Here is a 6,551-nt window from a genome sequence, read left to right on the forward strand (position 1 = left end):
CTTCCAGCTTCTGGCGCTTCCTGGCGTTCCTTGGCTTTGGCCACTTCACCCCAGTCTCTGCCTCCGATGTCTCACGGCCCTCTCCCTGGTGCCTGCAAATCCCTCTCTGCTTTTTCTTATAAGGACAGCTGTCATTGGATTTAGGGCCCACCCTAACCCAGCATGACCTCATCTTAACCTGATTACATCTGCAAAGACCCTATTTCCAAATAAGGTCATATCCATTGGCTCAGGACTTCAACAACTTTAACATACTTCTGGGGTGGGGGGACCTAATCCAGCCCACGAATGACGTCACTGCCTTCCCCAGCACAACCCTGCAGACAGGGCACCAGAGTCACCAGGCCTCATCCAGGACTGGCCACAGTAAACTACCCAAGAGCTTAGCTCGAGGCTCAGGAGTTTGCCTGTTCCAGAATACAAAGGTTGTTCAATGCCCTGCCCTGCTCTGTAACCCCTTCGGCAGAGCATCGCTTGGATTTCTGGTGGGGAGTCACACTTCCCATGCCCAGCCACGTGGGGGCAGGTGACTCAACATCCCCCAGGCCAGGGGTGGGCGCGGGACCCGGCCCGAGCCACCTGCACATCCCAGTTTTCTGGGAGAGGGATTGTTCACGGATGGCCATGTGATGTATATGGGTTCACTGGACTCCAGAACTTCTGCTGGAGTGACTGAGGGAGAGCATTGCTTTCTGCTGCGTGTGGAGATGCAAGGGTGTGTGTGTGCACCCATTTGGGGGGACCCCAGGTGGAAGGCACTCGCCTGGAGGCAAAGCCCTTGGAGACCCCGTTTTCTCGTGTGATTGGCAAGCCCTGCTATTCCGGGACCTTTTGCTTATGTGACCCAATACTTTCCATTTTTCTCCTTTTTTCACTCAAGACAGTTTAGGTTGGATTATTATTATTATTTTTTGTCATTCATAAGAGAAACAGCCCTGACCTAACACCCAGATCCTAAGACTTTTGGGGTTCCCAGCCCCTGAAAATCCAACACAAGCTGCACCAGAAGTATGTGCAAGATCACGGAATCTCTTGCACTCAAGCTGCTAGGCCCGTGGATCTCTTCCATGGACCTTCAAGGTACCAAGAATCTCAGGCTAAAATTTACTTTCAAAAATGTTTAAAAAGTCCTTGGAAGCCTGCACTGGAGGCTTCCTGGGCCTTTCTGGGCTGGGAGATTGGTAGGACGGGCTGTCGATGGGCTGGCTGTTCCTCCCAGGCATCCTCAAGCCAGTGGAAGCGTGGGATATCCGTGTTTCCAACTCCTGCTGTGGTGTGGGCGCCTTCCTCTTCTCTGTCATTCGTCACTGCAGCGTCCCCTGCCCACCTTGTTTTGAGTAGAAATATGTCCCCCACTCTCAGATGTGGGCAGGAGGAGAGTAAACAGGTGTGACCACACTGGAGGGGGGGCTGTCTGGCCATGCCGGGCGCAGCTGGCGGTGGAGGTCCCTGCCTGAGTGTTTATCAAGGGAGGGATGGAGAAATGAACTGTGGCAGGGCTCCACCCGAGAGTCGCATCCCACAGTTAATCTGGAAGCAGCAGATGCACCTGCATCAACAGGAAGGATTTTGGAAACACGCAGGGGGCATGAGAAGAGAGGCTGCTGAGGGTCTGTGCCATAGGAAGCCTCTACCGACAAATGTTAAACAGAAGGTGGCAACAGACCGTTCCTATGGACGCCTTCAGCTGTAGCAGAAGAAATACAGGCATGTGGAATCCATACCAACCCCGGGAAAGGAGGGCAGGGAGGGCAATCGGGAGAACGAAGGGGGCCCCACTGTATCTGAGATGTTTTCGTTCGCTGAAGCAAACACAGAAAAACTCTCCTGCATGGGATTGCTTCAGGCAGCACAACTCACTCCCCAGAAATCCTGCGTCCAGAGGCCTCACCACGCTGCGGGCTTCACACACTCATGCACAAGGCATGCACACATGTGGACACACACGTGCACACACATGAACAAAGCACACACTTGCACACACATGCACACATATGTACACACACGAACACCATACACATGCACACACGTGAACAAAGCACACACTTGCACACACAGGCACACACTCATACACAAAGCATGCACACACGTGTACACACATACACACACATGAACAAAGCAGACACATGGACACCATACGTGCACACACATGCACAAAGCACACACGGGCACACGTGTACACATACTGACGGGTCTCTACACCCCTTCACACTGGGTCCATTCTGGGACTTCCTGGCTATGTGGGGCCATACATTTCTTTTTCCCTTGCTTCATCGGGATGGGTGGCCTTCTGTTACTTGTGACCAAAGACCTCTAATGGCCGTGCACTTCACAGGGTCAATGTGGACACCTTGGATCTGTGGGGGACCTTTCATGCACTGATCCACTCCACCCACCCGTATCATGGACAGAAAGACCTCAGGCTCAGAGAACTCACCTGTTAAGATGTAAAGCAGGCTGGACGCCGTGGCTCATGCCTGTCATCCCAGCACTTTGGGAGGCCGAGGCAGGTGGATCACTTGAGCCCAGAAGTTCGAGACCAGCCTGGCCAACATAGCGAACTCCCATCTCTACTAAAAATAAAAAAAATAGCCAGGCCTGGTGGTGCATGCCTGCGATCCCAGCTCCTTGGGTGGCTGAGGCATGAGAATCTGTTGAACCTTGGAGGCGAAGGTTGCAATGAGCCCAGATCATGCCACTGCACTCCAGCCTGGGCAACAGATTGAGACTCTGTCTCAAAAAAATAAAGATATAAAGCATAGTTCCCTGTCCTGTGAAAGCATTTTCAAGTTGAAGCAACCCTAGTATTTGAAACTTCAGAATCTAGCACCCACCCCACACCAGATACACAAGAGGGGGCTGAGAGTGGGCATGGGGGTGGGGACCTCCAGGGCCTCAAGTTATCACCCCAAGTCCAGGCTCTCTCCACACTCTCTCCCTGCAGAGCTGCTGCCGCCCGATCTCTGCTTGTGGAGACGAGCGTTGGTCACTGGCCATGAAACCGTTCATGAAGTTTCTGAAATAAAAATAATAATAACAGATAGTTGGGAACTGGAGCAGCGGGATGCTCGGCTGTTTATGCTGTGAGTGAATTATGTATTTTGTTCGTTTCCAGAGAACGGATCTTTAGATGTTTATGTAATAAAGATCCTTGTGGAACTCAGGGTCAGAATAGCCAAGTCAGTGTTTGTTTCAGGTGTCTGAGCAGCCTGCATTTTTCTTTCTTTGGGTTTGAAAAGTGTAGCAGGTTCCTCGAGTCAGGATTGCTGTTTTTATACAGCTGGTGGTGGAGGCAGGGGGACGGGCCTCGCGAGTGACCTGAACAGGCTGATGGCAGGGGGTGGGGTCAGACGGCCCTTGGAGGCCGGAGGGGCTGTGGCAGGACCCTCGATAAACCACGATTCCAATTCCATGGTGACACCTTAGGGTGGGCCTGGCGCAACGCTGTCTGTTGGGTACTTGAATCCCGAATGTGTGTTTTGGGATAAATAGTGGAGCCCAGTGCCTTTGATGCAAAGACCACCAGCCACTTGGCTAATATTCTTCCTTGTATTTTTTCAGTGCTAGGGAAGAAAACTGTACAGTTTTTTGCTTTAAAATTATATGATTATTATATAATTATATTATTATGTAACTTTTTTGCTTTAAAATTATTGTAACAGATTTCAAACACACAGAATGTATAAAGGGTAATACAGTGAATCCCCACGGACCCATCAGCTGGCATAAGAATGCCACATTACCCAGGACCCCATGTTAATCTCACCCCTGCCCTCCCCGCAGAAGGGATTCTCCTGGGTGCAGGTGTTTTTGGTTGCAGGTGTTTTTGGGTGTAGGTGTTTTTTGTAGTGTTTTTGGTGTAGGTGTTTTTGGTGTAGGTGTTTTTGGGTGTAGGTGTTTTTGGTGTAGGTGTTTTTGGGTGCAGGTGTTTTTGGTTGCAGGTGTTTTTGGGTGCAGGTGTTTTTGGGTTGCAGGTGTTTTGGGTGTAGGTGTTTTTGGTGTAGGTGTTTTGGGTGAGGTGTTTTGGGTGCAGGTGTTTTTGGGTGTAGGTGTTTTTGGTGCAGGTGTTTTTGGGTGTAGGTGTTTTGGGTGTAGGTGTTTTTGGGTGCAGGTGTTTTTGGGTGCAGGTGTTTTTGGGTGTAGGTGTTTTTGGGTGTAGGTGTTTTTGGGTGCAGGTGTTTTTTGTTTTTGGGTGTAGGTTTTTGGGTGTAGGTGTTTTTGGTGCAGGTGTTTTTGGGTGCAGGTGTTTTTGGGTGAGGTGTTTTTGGATGCAGGTGTTTTGGGTGTAGGTGTTTTTGGGTGTAGGTGTTTTTGGTTGCAGGTGTTTTGGGGTGTAGGTGTTTTGGGGTGTAGGTGTTTTGGGGTGTGTTTTGGGGTGTAGGTGTTTTTGGGTGTAGGTGTTTTTGGGTGTAGGTGTTTTGGGGTATAGGTGTTTTTGGGTGCAGGTGTTTTTGGGTGTAGGGTTTTTGGGTGCAGGTGTTTTTGGGTGTAGGTGTTTTTTATTGTAGGTGTTTTTGGGTGCAGGTGTTTTTGGGTGTAGGTGTTTTTTATTGTAGGTGTTTTTGGGTGCAGGTGTTTTTGGTTGCAGGTGTTTTTGGGTGTAGGTGTTTTTGGTTGCAGGTGTTTTTGGGTGTAGCTGTTTCTGGTTGCAGGTGTTTTTGGTTGCCTGTGTTTTTGGTTGTTGGTGTTTTTCTCTGCCCCTTGATATTTCCTTCTGAAAAGGGTGAACTCAGGCATGAGTCTCCACTCACCAAAGGATCCTCCCATGTCTGTGTGGCATGGGCAGTACGTGGGCACCTGGTGAGATGCTAGGTGGTTCTGCTTGGGGAAGTGGTTCCATCTGCCTCCAGGAGCTCAACACAGTTATCTTGTCGGCACACCCAGGGTCACAGTGGCACCCCTTTGGAGGACTCCCGGGAGGGTGGGATGGGATAGCGCTTGCTCCTCGGGTCAACAGGAAGTCTCTGTAAACACCAGCAGTTATGACTGTGCAGCCTCCAGGCACGCTCAGGCACCACCCCGGGACAGGGAGGAGAGGTGCTTCCAGTGGCTCTTGGGTCTGCTGGGGGCTTGTCCTTAGGACCATTATAGCGTCTTCCCAGACAGACAAACTGGGCTCCTTCCTCAAAATAAAAAAGCAAATGAAAGGGTTTTTTCATCAACTATTTAGCAACCCAGGCAGGGAAAAAGCAATCAGAGACGTGGAAACAGCCCCGGGGGCCACCGTGCAGGGGCTGTGCTTCCCTGCGGTGAGCCCACAGAGGCCGGGACCACACCGGCAGGAGCTGCGCCTGCCTGGGAAAAGGGGAACAGGAAAAGCATGGCCGGTTGAGCAACTCGGAGTCCAGATTGGGGCCGAGGCAACCACAAGCCCATGGACGCCGCAGCGGGAGGTGAAGGGGCAGGAAGCGCCCTCCACGGGGCCTGCTGCAGCTGGGTGGGCGCTGAGGTCCCCTCCCTGCCAGGGCCATTTCTCAGGATGGACCTGGCCCATCGCACCCCCAGGAGCCAGCAGCGATTGGCCTAAACAAGCCGCAGCTGCAAAGGATGGACCTCTGAGAGAATAGAATGTGGGCAGGAGTGGGTAGGACCGGGCAGGCTTGAAGGCCTGTGGCGGGGTCCCTGGGCAGCAGAGGCAAAGGCTGGTGTGGGAAGGTGGACGGGCTCCTTTGCAGACTGGCTCCCTCCTTCATTCCCATTGCAACAAGCACCCTGTCCATTTGGGATGGGAGTCCAGCCTTCATATCCGAGGGCCAGACAGCTGGTGGCAGAGCCCCCGAGCTCCTTGCTCTGGGCTATGTCTGTCCTGATGGGCCCCCAGCCTGCCTCTCGCAGGAAGCTGCTGGGCTGTCTGAGTGATGTTGCCGTATCCCTGCCTTGGTTACTTCCTGACATCCTCTCTCCTGTTCCTGCCTTGGGTGGACGTAATTTACTTATAAAACTCCACAAGCGGCTGAGCACGGTGGCTCACGACTGTAATCCCAGAAATCTGGGAGGTCAAGGTGGGCAGATTGCCTGAGGTCAGGAGTTCAAGACCAACCTGGCCAACATGGTGGAACCCCCTTCTCTACTAAAAATACAAAAATTAGCCGGGTGTGATCGTGCACACCTGTAGTCCCAGCTACTCGGGAGGCTGAGGCAGGAGAATCGGTTGAACCTGGGAGGCAGAGGTTAAAGTGAGCCGAGATCGCACCACTGCCCTCCAGCCGGGGCAACAGAGCCAGGCTTTATCTCAACAACAACAACAAACAAACAAACAAACAAAAAAACTCTACAAGGAACTCTATCAGAGAAAGTTCAGAAAAAGAAAAACCATGACCGCTTATCCCACTATCTCAACACCGTAGCTACTGTAATTTTGGTATATTTCCTTCCAGACTTTTTCCACTAATGCCTATTTTTGCATATAATTGAAATTGAATCATAGACATAGTCAGGTAGCCAGATTTTCCCCCACACAATCCCATGATCGTTTCACATGCCGTTTCATGCGTATGCTCATCAGCCCTGATGGATTTGGATTGCTGTTTTACTCTGAAGTTTTAAAGGAA

Source organism: Nomascus leucogenys, chromosome 2, assembly GCF_006542625.1.
Source record: "Nomascus leucogenys isolate Asia chromosome 2, Asia_NLE_v1, whole genome shotgun sequence".
NCBI classification, from domain to species: domain Eukaryota; kingdom Metazoa; phylum Chordata; class Mammalia; order Primates; family Hylobatidae; genus Nomascus; species Nomascus leucogenys.